Source organism: Anas platyrhynchos, chromosome 4, assembly GCF_047663525.1.
Source record: "Anas platyrhynchos isolate ZD024472 breed Pekin duck chromosome 4, IASCAAS_PekinDuck_T2T, whole genome shotgun sequence".
NCBI lineage: Eukaryota > Metazoa > Chordata > Aves > Anseriformes > Anatidae > Anas > Anas platyrhynchos.
The window spans coordinates 34292160-34311339 of record NC_092590.1 but is presented as its reverse complement, the minus strand read 5'-3'; the positions used below and the strand labels follow the sequence as shown (position 1 = coordinate 34311339).

The 19180-nt window shown below is 38.0% G+C and overlaps 1 long non-coding RNA gene across 1 annotated transcript; it reads right to left on the bottom strand.

The window, feature by feature from the left end:
* Positions 1–939: 939 nt before the first annotated feature.
* Positions 940–14559, bottom strand: LOC106017555 (uncharacterized). The gene is made up of 3 exons (XR_001191073.5): positions 14325–14559; positions 12742–12843; positions 940–2413 (listed from the first exon to the last, which is right to left on the bottom strand). It is a non-coding gene; the product is annotated as an uncharacterized lncRNA (long non-coding RNA).
* Between the last annotated feature and the right edge of the window lie 4621 nt (positions 14560–19180).

The following is a 19180-nucleotide window of genomic DNA, read 5'->3' as shown; positions in this document are numbered from 1 at the left end:
TTCTCAAGACACCAAGTATATTTGTCCTCCTACATATACTTCAGCTATAAGCAAAGTATCAAGGCAGAACTATTGTTTGCGAGTAGCTTGACTATTGAGAACAGATATGTTATCCCTAAGACAACAGTGACTGAGCATTTCATCTTGAAAAAGACTCCTTTATTAAGCAGTAATGGTCAACGAAGGGTACTTAGTGGGAATTAATGGTTAGCACAGGACATTTTTTTGTTAGTGCATTTCAGTTGGCATATTGATAGCTTTTACAGAAAATTAGCAAAGCAGGAAAAAAATTGTTCACTTGCTTGCAAAACATCTGGAAATCACTCTCCGTCTAAGATGGTTGTCGTAGTTCCGCTCGATTGGGCAGCCGAGCTCCACCACAGCCGCTCTCTCACTCCCCCTCCTCAAAGAGGCATGGGGAGAAAATATGAAAAGGGCTCAAAGGTTGAGATAAGGACGAGAAAATCATGCAGTAATTATTGTAACAGAAAAAACAGACTCGGCATAGGGAGATTGTAAGATTTATTGCTTATTACTAACAAGCTAGAGAAGTGAGAAACAAAGGAAAGAAACCAAAAGCACCTTCCCCCCCATTCACCCTCTTCCACCTCCCTCCCCCTGAGCGGCACAGGGGAATGGGGGTTATGGTCAGTCTACAGCACTTCTTCGCTGCCGCTCCTTCTCGGTCACTCTCGTCCCCTGTGCTGTGGGGTCCCTCCCATGGGATGCAGTCCTTGATGAACTGATCCAATGTGGGCTTCCCACAGGCAGCAGCTCTTCCAGAACTGCTCCAGATATGGGTCCGTACCACGGGGTCCATCCCTCAGGAGCAAACTGCTCCAACCTGGCTCCCCCACGGGCAGCAGCTTCTGCCAGATCACCTGCTCCTGCGTGGTCTCCTCTCCACGGGCTACAGGTCCGGCCCGGAATCTGCTCTGGCAGGGGTCTTCCACAGGCAGCAGCCTCCGTCGGTGCAGGGCCACCTGCTCCACCGTGGTCTCCTCCACGGGCTGCAGCGTGGAACCCTGCTCCACCGTGGTACTCCATGGGCTGCAGGGGGACATCCTGCTTCACCATGGTCCTCACCACAGGCCGCAGGGGACTTCTGCTCTGGCGCCTGGAGCACCTCTCCCCCTCCTTCTTCACTGACATTGGTGCCTGCAAGGCGGTTTCTCACTCCTCTCACTCTCCCAGCTGCTGTGTGGCGCAGCGTTTTTTTCCCTGTCTTAAATATTCTCTCACAGAGGCGCAAAACAACATCGCTTATTGGCTCGCCTCTGGTCAGCAGTGGGGCCGTTCCCAAACATGGGGCAGCTTCTAGATCCTTCTCACAGAAACCACCCCTATGGCCCCCTGCTACCAAAACCTTGCCACGTAAACCCACTACAATGGTTTATGCTACCACATCTGAGATAGGTGGTTCAGTGTGAATCTGTTTCTGATCTTACCCACTACACAAATGACCAGACTACTAAACAGGCTCAATACCAGTCAGATGAATTGGTTACATGACTTCTTTTGAGACACAGTTTCAACCTCACTGAATTTTCTCTTCCAAGTAGTTGTCCTTACCGGCATTTTTTTTTATTTTTTATTTTTGTGTGTGTGTCTGTGTTCTTCCTGTTTTTAAGTATCATAGTAGATACTTTTCTTAAGAAAATGGCTAATTTGCCCATAAGCCCTAAGTCTAGAATTCTATTTGCTTGAAATTGAGTACTTCTTGTACTCTGGGTCCATGACTCACAAATAGCATCAAGTACTTTCAAGAATGATCTTTAATTTATATGAAGAAATTGCATGATGGGTTTAAAAAAACCCTTATACGTACTATGTATTAAGGGATTTTAGTGTAATATAAGTCATTACAAGACAATTGTTCATTCTTCTTTCATTCTGTTTTTGCTCTTGAACAGTTTTAAGAATAGTTTGAAAGAGGAAAAATTTGGTTAACTTGGAATTGAATTAAACATACATAGTTCAGAAAAATGAAGGATGACAGCATGAAATGAATAATATTCCTCAGAGGTACAGTTTTAGCATAAATAACGAACAGATTTTTAAGTTGCACATTTTAAATGCTAGCAGCATACCTTGCAGCAACTCACTTTAAACAGTCAGGGAAGATTCTTTCATTTCCTGAGGAGTAGCCAGAAGACAGGGAGCTACGCTTCCCAAACTGCATGGCTGTGTACAACAGACGTTCATAACACTCATTAGCTTTCTGCTACACCAGACGAAAGGTGAATTGATGTTCACTTCCCAGTCGGAAAATAGTTCATAACAGAGTGATCGGGTAACAGCAGGGAATAGAGCACATGAATAGAAACAGTCTTTAATTGCATGTGAAGGTATTTGTAATTGCACAGGTCGTTTGCATCTTTAACTTGGAAGGTTGTGAGCAAGGAGCAGGTTACTGAAAAAAAGTTTATGCTGTTAGATTTTTATATTGATTTAGAAACTCTGAAAAGGAACATTTAAATCTCCACATATAGGATTTCTGAACATCATACATCATATGATTTGCAGAAGTTAAGCAGTTGCTGCAAATTCCAGTTCCTTCATTCAAAGGAACTTAGATGAAGCTCATTATCAGGAACACCTCAGCAATAAAGCTAGTTTAGAAGAGGTTTGTTATTAGTGTGCGGTGTGATTTCTAGCATTATTTTAGCTGACATACTGAGAGAGCTACAGTGTTTCCATGGCCTGAAAAACCTGGAGGTTTCATAGATTCAGTAAGTGCTATTCAGTAAAAGTTACAGCTACATCTGAAGTGCTATAGAGGGATGCAAATTTTCAGTTTCATGTTCTATTTCAGAAATCAGAAGCATTTAATTTTCATCTCACTTTCAGTGTCCTACATATCCCCTCATCGTCCAAAAATCTGTAATTTTCTCAGCTATATTTCTCCTAGAAAATCAGAGAACAGAACGCACTAGTTTTTTTAAGCTATGCTCATAGATACATGAAAACATTTCCAGAATAAGAGAAGCACTTCAATAGAACCAAATATCAGTTGGAAACAAACTGGAACAGCCTCTTTTCACTAGATACTGTGCCAAGCCCCAGAAGAGACACAAACGCTCTTACATCACTAAAAAAAGTCTCCTTGTGTAAACATGCATTTTCAACCAAACCACTTTTAAAAACAATATATTCTCAAATATATCTTCAAAATATCATGTAAATGCCAGAGAGGGATCCAAGCAGAGTGCTCAGGAAACAAATGCACACAAAGGCACGTTCCCCCCTCCCCGGTTCCTGTTGTTACTGGAGGCCTTGCAGTCACCAGCCTCAAGGTGCCGGTGATGCACGGGATGCATCCCTGAGCCTCACCCCCCTCCTCACTGGTGTCAGTAGGAGGAATGGCTTCATACCTACTGGAACACTGATCTCCCACTGTCCTACCTGTGTTAGATGCACATTCCTGAGCACTGATGTGCCATCACACCACTTGTGTATTTCAAAGTGGTGGAATGGAGGAATAGGTTTTCCTTCTACTGCAAATTGTTAACAAGACAGTGAAATGTTAGTTTCCTCCACGTTTTAAGAATGGAAACATATGTGAGAGCAAACAGTGTGAAAACTGTGGCTCTGACTGCAATTGAGCTGCAATGCTTTGGATTTTAAGTGTTTGCTACATAGCATGACCTTTATCTTCATGTTTTCTTGAAAGGTATTTATAGCACATGTTCTGCCACAGTGCATATCTGAGATCTGTAAGCACTCCAGTGAGCCTGTTGATGCCATTAAGAATCTCTGAGTAACTGAAACTGTATTTCATTTCTACTTTACAGAATCACTTCAGTGATCTCCCTTTCTCTGACTGTAATGTTTTCAGATTTATTTCTTTGACTCGCCGAGCTAAAGGCTAAAGTAAAAGCCATTATGATCTAGAGCATCTAATTTATGTTTCAACCACTGGCACCCTTGGGCAGAACAAGATATCAGAGACAGCTGTTAACACTTAGTAGAAGTTCATATTAATCAAAAGATGTGTATGGGTGAACATGCACTAGTTTTTATAACACCTGCTACATCTCCACATTTCCTAAGGAGGAAAAAGACATTTAGGGAAAATAGAATCGTTTGCCTTCCTATCTATGGATGCCTAATAAAAATATTAAGCACACATTATCTAAAAATGAACCTTCTAAGTAATACAGATTAATTCAAACCACACAGGACTTTACAGGTCCAAAAATCCCAAGACACCAATAACTTTATTTTTATCTAGAAACAACCCAAAGAAATAGGCAATACATAAATGACTAAATAAAAACTATACATTTCTTCACATGGGACAGGTGATATATGTTTTGTCTCCATTATTTTTATGGTATAATTGATAAGCCACATTTACATATGGTAAATCAAAGTTGGATATTTAAAGAAATTTCTTAACCTTTTTAAATTGAAAGCTTCGCCCAAGCTTTTTGGAATAGCAGTTTCTATTGACCAGCTGCTGCAGCATTTTCATATTGGTTTTATTTACAGCTACATAAAAATTAGGCTGATCATTGAATGTCTTTTTGTTGCTTTTGTGTTCCATCATTTTGCTTGGGTTTATAAATAAGATAATTTATTCTTCTTGCAGTCACTTCATGGAAACAGCTTTTCTGTCTGGTTTGTAGTACTAACTAGGTCTACACATGGATTTATTTATTTATTTATTTATTTATTTATTTTTTTCATTTGGTGACCTGTGCAAAAAAGAATAATTAAAAGAATAATTAAAAAAGAATAATAATTAAAAATAAGATTTAGTTTTAAGTCAAGTCAAAAAATGACATCTTTAAAACTGCTGACAAAGCAGAACAACTCACTGTGCTGACTAAATTTTTTCCTTAGACCTCACATGAAGTATTAAATTTATTTTGGGGACAATTTTTTATGAACTATAAGCTGGAGTATCAAGATGGAGATTGTGAGGATAATGGAACTGCTTGAAGTCTCACATTTTTGACAGAAACTATTAATAAAATTCTCCCATTAGCTGATATATTGATTTTGTTTAGCTGATTCAGTAACTGTTACTAGTATTGCGTTTCCATGTATGATTTTCATCAGAATAGTTATTTCACAGTAGTTAACATACTGCCAACTACACATTTTGTGTCTCTGAAGGTGGAGCAATTTTGTGATGAAGATGGTGTATATAACTCTAGAGTTATAACTGGCAACGTTAGACAGGTGAGAAATCGTATTTTAACATTTCCAAATGATTCTAAAGCTATCTATCAAAGATCAATGACAGTGCAGAAAAGTAATCTGGTATCAACAGAGCAAGAAAAAAAATGTAGAAAGAGATCAGTTTTATCAGAAGAACGGATACAATTGTGAACAGGTGGATGGGATTTCAGGTGCCCTTCTCTTGAGCATAAAACATGGCTGGGTGTACTGATAAGTCTGTCTTCTCTTTCCAGTCTGTCTTCTCTTTCTGTCTAGCCTCACAAAACCTTCCACACCTATAAACTGAACATTTTAATAATTTCTCTGTAATCTGGTGACTAGAACCCTCACCAATAGATAAAGTCACTGTATTTTCTTTATGCAGTCATGACAAAGTCGCTATCAGTCATTGGATATACCAGTGAAGTATGACTCCACTACGCAGTCATTCATCAAGATATGTCGATCAAACACTAATAGAGTACTACTGCCCATTGAGCATTGCTGTTTGACTGCTTGAACTCTTCAGACTATCAGAGGTCCCCAGAGTTACACTCTTTTTATCCTAACAGTTCTTAAAGCTTCTGTCCTTCTTTATACAGAATTACCTACTTCCCCTACACAGTCTTTTTTCCACTGTATCAAGACACACAGGGAGGACTGCAGGCAATTTAGTGTTCATAATTTTGTATTGTGTGAGTACCCAAGGACATAATTCTACATCAAGCCCTGGGTCCTCTCTGTGGAGCTGTGCCATCAAATAGAAAGGAAAACATAGTTTGCCCTGTTACAATTCACATACATGTACATGTCAAATTAGACAGAGGCAGCAACAGGAAGCCTAGGAAGAACTAACTTACACAGTGGCCTTTCATGGTTTACCCTTACATGGGTGATTATCAGTAGTTATCAACTATATACTGCTGTAATGAATGTGTTACAGTATATTTTACACATACATATTACATATACTTATTAAAACTTAACAAGCATATTCTCAAAGAGATTTTAACTGGTTAGCTTATAATAAATATCTTCATGTTCTAGTGATAAAGCTATTCCTGAGGCCATCACAGCACGGTCTCTGCCTGAAAGTACAAAGCATATTGCACTGACTGAGCTCCAGCAACAGCATTGGACCTATTTTTGTGCAGTGCGTGCGTCTACCCAGACAGAAGTAGAGCACAAAGCAGCTTGGCTATGCACATGTAGGGTACCAAACAGAAAACAGTCTCAGCATTGCTGCAATGTACAATTTTAGTCTCAGTAAAAGACATTTGGGGGAAGGATTAAAAGCAAATAGCATCTGACTGAAGATCAAGAACTGTTCTTTCAATCATTTCTACAAAAACAGTTTCCTGCTATCTCACCTATTAGGAAGAGAACAATTGAAACTAAGTAAAGATTAGACACTTCTGAAATATTGTGATTGATCACTATTTGACCTCATAATGGATATGAAATACATACCAGTTCAAGTATTATAAATATGGTGATAAACAAATTTGACCTAACCTGTGCTTGACACAGGTTTTGCATTATTTAAGGCACGATATGACCGTCTGTACGCATTTTATCTGTTATTGTTACAAATGAAATCCAAGATGACTGAAAGAATAACTGATTAGAGAAAATGTTTCTTTTTTCAGCTTGTTTACCTAGTGCACTTGACACCAGTTTCTGTACAGTCAGATTCCTCATGCAGAATATGATGAGGTTGTAAAGATATGCAATCATTATGATAAAGCTTCAGTCAGTACAGCTTAGGCTCTGTATATAAATCCTGCTCTCCTTCTGACCGCCCAGCCACTTACAAAATCATGATAGCAAGTAACATGTACTCACAGTAATTGGATCTCACCCTAGTCCTGGGTGCTGAACTACAGGAACTCCTGCAAATTACTGCATATGTGAAGTTAAAGCTCAACGACTGTTCTCCACCAGCTCTCCTCTGTGCAGCCTTACTCCCCAAAACCAAGGCTGAGGAGGAGTTCTCAAGCCAAAAACTTGCCTGTAATTGCTCTGGGACAAATGTGTGCAACCAACCAGCTGCCAATAAAAAGAAAATTGAACTTGAAAATAAACAAATAAATAAATAAATAACTTTACCTCACTACACTATGACCAGTCGCTTCTCTCAGGCTGCCCCACTGCCCTGTGGGTGACCCAAAATGCTTCCAGACCATTTTACTCTGCTTCATTTCCAACTCATCTCATCTGCACGCAGTTGCCACAAAGCAGGGTGCTCGGACTCCAGACCTGAAGTTCTATACTCTGTTCATGTCTGCTACATTTCTAAACCATTTTGATTTGCTCTATTTTTGCCTCCAGATTTAAAAAATAGCTTTCTGGTAATGAAGTGCTGTAGCCCACCCCAACCCAAATTCAATTCACAGGTAATTCAGGTGAAAACTTGGACCCATTCCATATTAATTTGCCCTGAAATATGCATTATGCCACTTTGTTGCTTGGCAATATACTAGGAAAGATGTCCAGTAACTGTGGGAGTAAAAAAGACCAAATAACTGTTGTTTGCAGACACAGGCTTTTTCACTGTAACAGTGCAGTCCACACTTGCTCATCTAATAGAAATCTCATTAACTGTCAACACTGACAGGACAATTATCAATATATGTGAGTAGATTTATCTGAAATAAAGTGTTTGGACTCTTTCCGTCTTAATAAAAATATTAAGGTTTAGAACCATATAAAGGAAAAAAAATACAGATTTGGAATAATTATCTTTAATACCAAGAGACAAGCAGAAAACATTTATTGAGCTTTTAATTAAAATCTAATGAATGCTAGAAGTATTTCCAGAATGTATCACCATGGAGAGGTACATGGACTTCTCATCCTTTAGCCCGTTTTTCAAGAAAATACAAAAATAGTTATATGTGATTTCTCTAATGCAAGTATATTTTGATCAAAATGTTCTCTAACATTCAAAAGGGTTCAATCACTGTCTTACATAAATTTAAGGTATCTTCCACTCTGCCTCACTTTTACATTCATGCACTTTTTCCACCTACTTATGTTCACACTTGTAACATTATTTGTCACATTCCCCCCCAAAAAACAAAACAAAACAAAAACAAACAAAAAAACCTTTGCTTTTGAAACTGCTCCTTGCTCGTGTAAAACATGTTAAAAAGACGATGGGAGAAATAGCACAACTAGGATGTTTCCCCTTCCAAAAGCTGCAGCAGTAGCAGTAGTGGTTGCAACTATGTATTTTACTAACACTGGCAATAGAGAGAGGGGGCATTGGAAAACTCATTAGCCTATGTAGATATACCTGTATTGGGAAGTAAAAAAATCCTTCTGTTAATTATCAAAGCATAATTCATGCACCAGGAAGAAATCACATTCAAGGAGCAGGATCAGGCAGACCTTCTTGAGTGCCCACATAGAAATGTTAATACAGAGAGAGTCAGCAACAACTCTAAAGATTAAAGTAGCTGCATATACTTTACTGTGTATGCCCTTTAAACTAGTTGTTACTCTGAGATTACATGAGATCAAATGCATTTCAGATTACTGGAAAAGGGACCGATGGCAATTTTGTTGTATTCATTCACGTATTAAAATCTCACACTAAGATGATTGCTTTGCTTTCTTACATGTCACTTTGCCTTGGTCTTTACAGTTACAGTTTTTACTTAATCCAAATTCACATTAAATGACTTTTTGTGTGGATGGGTAAAACATCAAGAGTACACTGAACAACTATATACATCCGAAAGACTTCAAAGTAAAGTGTATTCACATAAATGTGAGCAAAGATACATTTCTTTATCTTCTTCATCTTATGTTAAGAAAAGGCAAGTTTTATCAGTTTGTGAAATTTATTAATTTAGTTTAGATTTAGAAATAATATTCCTAATATTGTACTTATTCACTTTATTAACAATATTCTATATAGGTCAGTTATCAAGTGAATATTTGTCATGCCACTGGAATGTATGACTGCTTATCTATATCACTGGTGTCACCTTTCACTCATCAGAAGTTTTCCTGCAGATTTGGGCTGTCTGAAGCAGGTCTTCATTGCATATCTTAGAAAGTTTTTCATTTCACATTAAAGGTGGTCATAAGGCACCCCCAAATTAAAGGCAATCATAACTGCAATGGCAATGTGAGCAAGTCAACATCTATTTGACCATCTCTCTCCAAAAGAGCACTTTTCAATGTTTTTGAACAACTGCCTATTTATTACTAAAAAAGCAATCCATTATTTCACTGCAATAAACATTGGCCAAAGGGGAAGGGTGCAGGAAATCTGGCACCTGTGGATGAGAAGGTATTTAGCAACCTAAAGGGATTTCTTCAGTTTTGCAAAATGACCTACTTTTTCTACAGAACTAGAGCATACAGATTTAGTATTAGTGAGGACTGAGCAACACAGATCACCTTAAGCAAAGTATTTGATCTTGATACAATATGTGCATATTTTGGAGAAAATAAATGTTGCTTAAATATTCAAAGTGATTCATGCATAGCTGTTAAAGCCTTCAAGCAGCCCTTGCCTGGAACAAGGTGCTGAACTGATATGTACTCCCAGCATTGCCTTCCTTTTGGTACTTGGCTCCAGCAACATTTAACCTGCATTTAGGTCTAGCTTTTTCAATTTGCTTCTTGTTTATTTTGCTTTTATCAGCATCCTAGGGAACAATTAGTAGAACAAGTACACAAGTTACCCACATCACTAGATAACATTTTTACACAATTTTACTGCAGAAAAAAAACTCATAGGAAATTATAAGAGCAGAAATGGACATCACGATATCAGCTACCCTACCTCCTTGCCCAGAGGGAGAACATTCATCCCTAATAAATATTTATAGAACCTTCTTTTAAACCAGCCTCCCCCCCAGCCCCCACTCCGGATGCCATAATCTCTTTAGTGCCCAACCAATATCAGTGCTAAGCCACCTTTCCTTAATTTCTGCTAATGACTTGTCTAAGTCTGCTTGCTATCATTTACATGTAAGTCCATTACTACTTACCCTACCTGCAGCACAGGGAGAGGAATTTAATTCTCTTCATTGCACCCTTCTGTGTAATTGAAGACTTAGGTCTCCTCAGTTTTCTCATCATTAAATTTAAAGTTATTGTTTTGTCCCAACCTGTCCTTGTAGGATGTGTTGTGATCCCTTCATACTCTCATACCACTCACCACTTCATACTCTGACATTTGACTTAGATCCGTCCTGATCTGCAGAATGCAGTGCTGAGGAAGCAAGAGACTCCTATTTCAAGACTCTGCTTCAGATCCACTCTGGTGTGTCCCTCTCCAACCGCATGGCACTGTTGAGTCATTTAACTTGCAATCCTCTGCAATGCTTAAATCCTTGCCTGTAATCCAGGCAGTCTTGTCCCTCCGTCCCTCTGATCCTAGCATTCATCTCAAGTGAATTTTTAGATCGTTCCTCAAGCGTTTGAGAACATGATGTTGTTCTCAAGTGTGTTTATAGCCTTTTGAATTAATACAATCTGCATAGGCAAAACGTTATTCCCTCATCTAAATCACTGATTCGCTGATGAAAATTCTGAATGTATTTATTTATTTTTTTTTTGCATGAATGTAGATTCTTGAAGAATACTGTTTGATATAGCCTTCTGGTTTGACTTTGAAGCACTGCTTTTCCACTGAATTTTTCTTACCAGTTCTGCATTTCCTAATAGCCTCACCTACTGCATATTTGTATAGTTGTTAGACATGGTGAGGGAGCATAAAAATCTGTAAAAGTCAAATTATTTGACTCCTACTGCTTCTCTCCTATTCATCCTGTCAAGGAAGAAAATTAGATCAACTTGACATGACTTGTTACTAGTACATTCATGCTAGTTGTTACTCATCTCTTGATCATTTTCTAGATGCCTACAAATTGATCATTTGAGTATATTCTGGCATTTTTCCAGGATCTGTTAAAATGACAGCTGTATAATTCTTCAGCTGCTCTTTTTTGTTGTCTTCTCCAAGATAAGCTCAGTGTTTGGAAAAGTTGAAAAAACAGCTTCCTAGACTCTAGGATCACCACTAGCAGTTATGTCTGCTAAAGCAATTTGTTTATTGCTTCAAGCTTAAATTTTGTCAGGTCCAACCAAACTGAGAATAAACGGACAATATCAGGTGTATATATCATCTTTAACCTGCTCTTTGCATATATATATACAAAAAAAAAAAAAATCTCACCTTTGCCTTTTGTGCCTTTTAATGCAACATTTTGCCATCTTCGGTTAAAGAAATTTGCAACCTTTTATGGTTCATACATTGCATTAGATATATATTATGAATGATCTAGTAGATATAATGAATAACTTCTTTCTGATAACTGTTGCTCCTCATTCTAGTCTCATTAATGTTCCTATATCTGTTAATCTTGATACTTATTGATGTGGAATAAATGGATACCATCTGTACAGTAAAGTGTTCTGGTCTGGCTTGGGACAATAGATATAGTGCCCTCAGTGTCTTCAGTGCTTACAAGATTTGATAATTATTATTATTTTTAAAGAATCACTGTCATCTTTTAGAATTATCTGAAACTAAAGAGTTATATGTTTGTTTCACTGCACACATTCCTTTCAAGCTGTGAAGCATGAACAAGCTAAATATAGAGTAATCACACATAGGAATACATGTACATGCACATGAATATCTCAGTTAGCTTTTTTTTCAAGCTGAGAATGGAGGGCTACATTTCAATATGGCATCCCTGATAATTATCTTCTACACTTTCTGCATATAGCCCTGTGTGATGCTTTAATTAGTCTTTTGATAAATTTCAAAGTTTGGGAACTTAATAATTAGAGTGTATGGTTAGTTAAAGCTATAACTATTGTTGCTGTTAGTTTGTCAGTATTTATTCTCAGAAGGCTGCTGATCTCATTATATGCTAGGATAGGATCATCAGAAGCATGAGACATCACAAGAGGAAAAATTCCAAGCAGAAATGAAACCTCTAAGCTAGCAAGACAACATCATGGGCAAATGCTCTCATTGGCATCATTCTGTTGATAATGTTTCTACAACAGCAGTTTGAGTACCCTGACCCAGTTATTTGGTAGGCTGTGCAGTAATGCATGAACTGGGCAGACTTTCAGACCTGACTGCAATTAACAGTTTAAGGGCAGATTTCCTACTAGGCACAAGTGAAATGTATGCCCTAACTCTTGAAAGCCAGTGGGAATATCTCCCATTTTTTGGCCTTCATTAGCTTCCCTCCAATAGCTAGCTCACAATGTGGAGGGCGAGGGCATGACAGCAATTTTGTCTGTTGCAGCCATGCTTACTCCCTGACCTGCAGGTGAGATGCAACACCAAGCACAAGGAGGCCCTGCCACACCAGCACCAGCCAGTTCTGCACTGGACTCCCTCGGTCAGGAGCAGAGTGCATAGCTCCAGACCAAGACAGCCAGGTCCAGCTGAACATTTCAGGGTAGATTTGTGATTAAGGATACAGTGACTCAGTGTAGGAAAGGAGCAAGGGACTGCACACCACGAGGCACAGCCAGTCTCAGGCAAGGCTGAACTGCAAAACAGTAGATCTTATGGGCGATACCTACCTGTTGCATTGCATTCTTCTTCATGACAGCTGACAAATAGCTTCTCAAACAGCTCAGTATTGTGCCAATGTAAGTGGTGAATAAGCAGATGAAAGTGCAGATCTGAATTAAAAATAATAATTCTTTATTTCACCTTCCTCTGAGACAGATAAATTTCTGCAGTAAGAAAGTAGTAAGTATGCAAGTAAACTATGCTCCAAATGTCATTTTAGATTGATTTTACTGTTGTCTTCCTAGTGGTCAGTTTCACATTTTTTTTTATTTATTAATGTTGTCAACAAATGATTTACCTGCATTTTCTTTTTTAATGTGTGAAAATGCTTGCAGAAGATAGATATAAGAATTTAGCTAGGAGAGATGCTGCAGCAGAAGATTCTATATCACATACACACCAGAGCAGCTTTACAGGTAACAAAAATTAGTTTTCACTGACCATTTTGACCTTCCTATTTCAATAGCTAGTCTTTTGAAGTACCAAGTCCAAACTACAGAACACTGCAGTTTAATTCCACAGAAAAGAAATAAAGAAATCAACTTCCCTTTAATACTTACTACAAACATCTTGTTGTCACCCTCTACCATGAATAAATTGGTCTCAAAACCAATGAAATCTCTGACTTTAGACAAAGTTCAATCTTGTTTACAGATTTCACAGATCCTATCATACTATTTTGCATTTTTATTACTACCTTGTGTAACATGGAAATGCGACATAAGTGTATATCAAATCTGCCTTATTTATTTACATAACTCTAGTTGAGTGTTGAACAAAGAATCTGGATTGTTCCAAACATCTGACAATTTCTCTGAAGCTCCATTTGATGGATCAGCAGTCATTGTATATCTCTAGCAATGAATGTAAAATTGGAATTTTAAATGTTATTTCCATATATGAGAAGAGAACATTATGTTATCTGCTCCACCCAAAGCTTTAAAATCTCTGTTGGAGAAGTTATCAAATGCATTCTATTCAATTTCATACCCCCTATGATCACACAGCTGTGTGATATGATACCACCAAAATAACTTTTCAAGGAATGGAAACACCCCACACGTTAAAACTCAGAAAGCAGTAATAAATCTTAAGGATCCAATTTGCTACAGATGTTGGATATTACAGCAACACAGCTCTGAATATTGCCAGAAAAGCAGTACATGTGATGAAAGTGCAATTTCTAGTTTTCTAAACAGTTTCTGATTAGCTTTTTTAAAAAAGAGAACAAGCTGCATCTGTCAGCTGAAGACTTGTGTTTTAGTTAATCCTAAATTTTCTCCTCGGTATCTACAAACTTTTTGAGATCTCTCTCCATTCTTCAGTAAGTCTTACTGCTATTATAAATCAAGCAAATAATTTGGAGGGAACATTATGTTCCAATTTAGCTGACATAATAGATTCTTATTAGATTATACCTTTCTCTGACACATCATGTACTAGCCGCTATTGCAAACAGGATACAGGACATTGGATTCACTCTACCATGATAGTTCCTCGGTCTTGTTTAAATATTGTTTGGTAATCCCTCAAAACTTACTTAAGCTACCAGGCAGTCCAACTGCACTCTTATCACAGAACATATGCTTACCTTCATAGACTGTTATCAACAGCTAGTAATGCCTCCCACTTGTTATTCTTCTGCATTTTGGAAGGGTGATGTTAATTTTGTGTTTAAATGAAATAAAAGTGTTAGGCAAATATAAAGACTTGATGTAAACAAACGATGGTTCAGTGCCAAACTACCGACTGAAGGAGAATGTTTTCCTTACATTCAGGTAATTACTTGTTTACAAGCAGTTAAGTATCAAGACATGAGCAAACTTGGTTTGCCATCTTGAAAGAACACAGCTGCGTTTACTTATGCCAAAATCACAGTGTTTCCTAGAGCCTTTTTATTTAGGCAGTGTTTCAGGAAGGAGGGTTAAAGTTAAAAGTGGTCACATCATGAAAGTCTGGGCCAAGCTGAGGGAAAAAAGATACAAGGGAAAAGATTTTAGGAGTCCAGATAGCTAACAAGGTCTTCCTTAGATAAAACTCTACCAAGGATGGGAGTTTTGGCTAAATACCTAATCTATATCATGATTTCTGTATGTATCTGCATAATTGGGAATAGACATTTCTTGGAAATGATATGAGGTATTCACAGATTTGTACACAAAGATACGTGTTTATCTTCCTGTAAACCTAGGAACCATGTTGCTTCACTAGGATTGCTGAAATAGGCTTATTTTTACCTTCATCAGCTAACTTCAGGGTCATTTCCAGGAGGCAAGCAAACAGCAAGGGTTTCCAATCTTATCACCACTGCAACACTTAAATATGAGGCACTAAAGTAGTTACATGATATTTAGGACCCAAGAATGGTATTTAGGCCAGAATCTTCTCCTGAAGGTATGTGTTTAAAAAAAAAAAAAAAAAAAAAAAAAGGATTGATGATGGTGCTGCCACTCACTTATTTTTATGTAAGAGACTTCAGCTCTGTTTAGGATTCAAACAGGTGATAGGAAATACAGATTTTGCATCCTTGCTAGAATAAGTAGAATCTCTCTGGACTATTAATATGAGGTACTATTAGGGAAAGCATATAATCCTGGCCAGTATTCAGCCTACTCCCTTTACACTTCCCAACTCTCACCACTGTTGTATTAGTGTTGGCTGAGGGCACATCCTGCTTATGACTTCAGAGAACTGTCTAATTTCAGCATCACCTTCAGGAGTTGCACCTGCCAGTTTTGAGTTCATATGCACAGATTTATTCATTTTTCTCTTTAGAGACATTATTTTGCTTTAACTGAGTAATCTGCATTGAAAACTTTCTGCCTTGTTTTCCTTTTTTTCCTCCCAGTCAGATCTGTGAGGTTCTTCTGGAGCTGCCTGCCATTAGCACAGCATTTAACTACCCAAAAGAGCTGAAAGACATTAACTAGAAGGAAAGTTTAAGACAGAATAACAGAACAATGCTGAAGCTTAGTAGTTAGGACACGTACCAAGGTAAGACCTGATTTCTGTCTGGAATTCATTTAAAGTCCTTGAGTATCTGGTTGAATGCAGTGTGTTTTGAAACTTTGTTGGAATTCATAATAAAAATTTAGTCTCATTATCGGTGCACTGAGCCACTTACTTACTCCCACACACAAGTCAGATGCATGGCAAATCAGTTTGCAGAGATCATTTAATTACCAATGAGAGCACCTAGGCCAGTATATCCTAACTCTCACAAATGACCTGTAGTTTCAAGAGTTTATTCAGAAGAGAAGCATTTTGGAAGGTCGGAAGGGATCATTCATCAGAGGCTTAGAAATTGCTCCTCTCTCAATTTTACATACAGCAAAAGGATACAAAGTGATTTTCAAAAACTCGCTTCAGATTTCATTATTTTTCTGAAGAGCGTTTTTTCCACAGAAAGATGTAGATTTCCTTTAAATGATTTCTTAACTATTATATTCTTTCATATTGAATCTGCTATTGAACATAATTTTACACAATCATCCTAGGACTGTGAATAAGAATAATTGTTTATTTACCCTGGCATTCAGAATTTGATAGCTTTTGTACTGCTACATTTTATTGCAATGTACAAAAATTCTCCCTCCCCTTCCCAAAATGAGAAAGAAGGCTAAGCTCCATTAGGTTTTAAACATCCATGAGGTATCATAGTATTACCCTGAACATGAAGGGAATTTAATTTTCATCATTTTACTATAGGAAGTTCAGACTTATTCTGTTTAGAAGTCTAGAGATATTTCTGTAATAATGACAAAGATGAGCTAAACCACTTTCCCTTGCCTCCTCCATATGCATCATACATGATGGCAAGGCATGTTCTGACAGGGCACATCAGGGAGCATCATGGAAGCCCCAAACTATAATAGTCATGTGGCATGTAGCATGGGGTGCCTCCAAGAAAGGCAGATGAGGGGCAGCATGTGCAGTTCCCGCCCATCTACAGAGGGGCTGGGAGCCACCTGGCAAGAGGGAAGGAAGGAAAGATAAGCACCATGGCTGTCCCCCACTCTGGCACTACTTGCAGCAGAAAATTAGATTTTACTACAGTTTAACACTGGGCAAGTTTTGCCCAAAGGCTTCCTTTGTGTAACTGGTGGCATTGATTTTAACGTCATGATTCATTTATTGTGGCTCTCTTTGTAACTGAAAGATGCATTAAAAATGACTGCAGTCTGCTCAGCAGCCAACTTCAGAGATGTTGTGTCCTGAAAAGCTACTACAAACAAAGACTTCTTGGCTTGGAGCAGATGTTCCAAATCTTCCCACCTCCCCAGGAAATATGGCCAGCTCAACACAGACTAGTGCAAATGCAAGCCTTTGTAAAGACAAAATTCCAGAATTAGCTCAGTTGTACCTTATTATTCCTCTATTTTCTACATATAGCTTGAAAAATGACTGGGGTTTGAAATCTTCCTTGCTCATTAAATAAATAAATAAATAAATAAATAAATCTGAAGCCTAAGGAAAGCATTAGTGTAAGCATTATCTGTTCAGATATCCATCATTTCAGAGGCAGATACTGGAGAAAGGAAAAGAAAAAGACAAAAGAAAAAAAAAAGAAAAAAAAAAAATAAAACTGAAAGATATGAACTACTGACAATAACAATCCTTAAGAGAAACAATGACAAGGATCAAAAAATGAAACAGGCATAGCAGAACCAGGGCAGAAGCAACTGAGGTTTGTCACTGCAGCCACCGTCGTGCTGCACAATGTAAATGGTGACAAAGTTGTGAAGAATTAGCAGTGATGCAAGGCAAGTCTGTGCCCTGGTCTCACCCGCAGACATTGCATTGCTCTTGGTAAAAATCTGTCTTTGAACAGACAGCAGCATATACGGGCAAAATTTATTGGCTGTGAGTCTGAGTATAAATTATTTGCAATGCACAGTCTCTGCTAAAATAACTTTGCACAACTCAGGTATGAGATAGCAAGCCCTTTATAAATTTAGGCAGGAAATTGATAAGAAACTACAATATTAGCTGCTGTGAGTATGGTCTGAATATCTGCATAGCTTCCATAATGCTCTGCCATATGGCCCTAATGTAAAGTCTGTGGAAGTTTTGAGATGCAGCCGCTCCATGGCTGGCTTGTCAGTGCTGATCAGCACTTCTGAGTACATATCTGCAGGTGCCAGGATTTCAGATGACCTGACCCTAAGAGCAATAAGCTCTAATCCTCAGGTAAATTTAAAGAGCCCAATTCCCTGCTGATTTAAAACAGGATTGAAGAGTCTCTCCAGCTCCAGACATTGCCTAGTAAGGAATAGCAAGGCAAAAAAAAAAAAAACACAAAGAAAGATTCCCTGCAGTAAGCACAGGCTCACCATTACCATCAATCAGTCTGAGGATCCTGAACAGCTTTACACTCCCTATAGCAATTAGAAAGACACATTTGTGGTAAAGATAGGCATTTGCTGTTGAATTAAAGATGCTTAACCAGGTAGGCTCCAGCATCTGAGATTCTGCCTTTTTCTTCCCCTCTTCAAACAGCCCTAATAATGTAGATGCTATTTTCAAAGGTAGAAAATTCAAAGTATGGTTGCCTTGTAAAAAGAGTATCCCCATTTTCTTCATATTTTTATTCCCTCCCCTCAATTCAAGCTCATTAGTATTTCTACTACTGCAGTTTGAAACAACATTAGTCAAAACATCTTTCCATAAAACTCCCTCCCTTTTATCATTTATTTTACTGATTAGAACCAAATAGAGCATGAGCTACAAAGGAAGAACTTTTGCTCTTCGTCTGCTGACAACAGGCAAACCAAGCATGGACCTGCTGGTTTATAAATATCTTCCAGACAGTCAGTCACATCCAAGCCTCCCTAAAAGTGAATTGAGGGGAAGAGATGTGTTTGGACAAAAATCTTGTTCCGGATCATTTAACCATTAAATTGAATGAAGAATTCAATTATTTGTTTGCACTGCATAGAAATATTTGGGCAGATCTTCACTGTCAAAAAATTGGACACAACTATCTCTTTTCTATTTTTGCTGCAGTTGCTGTAGCATGAATGTACTGGCAGGAGCTTAGTAAAGGGATGATCACACAAATGAATAAGACACCTGGATGCACCTGGGCAGTCCAGACTGCTAGATTCTTGATTTTTTTATTTATTTTTATTTATTTTTCCTGTTAGGTAATCCAGGTGAAAACTACTGATTACCTTTATGTGACACTAAGTGGGATAAAGTAGCATTGTTACTTCATGAACTACAACTAAGAACCAGGATAAAGCATTCAAACAGCATCAGACCTCACATATACAGTCAAGCTTACCAAAGCATCCATGTGGTTGCACTTTTACATGTCCAGGAGTTGTGTTTTTGTGGCTGCATATGTTCCAGTATTTGGTGTTTAACAGTACCATTTATGTTTGTTTTTCTCTCCTAGGGAATGATAACAAAACATTCAGAAGGATGTTGTAACTGTTTAGTATT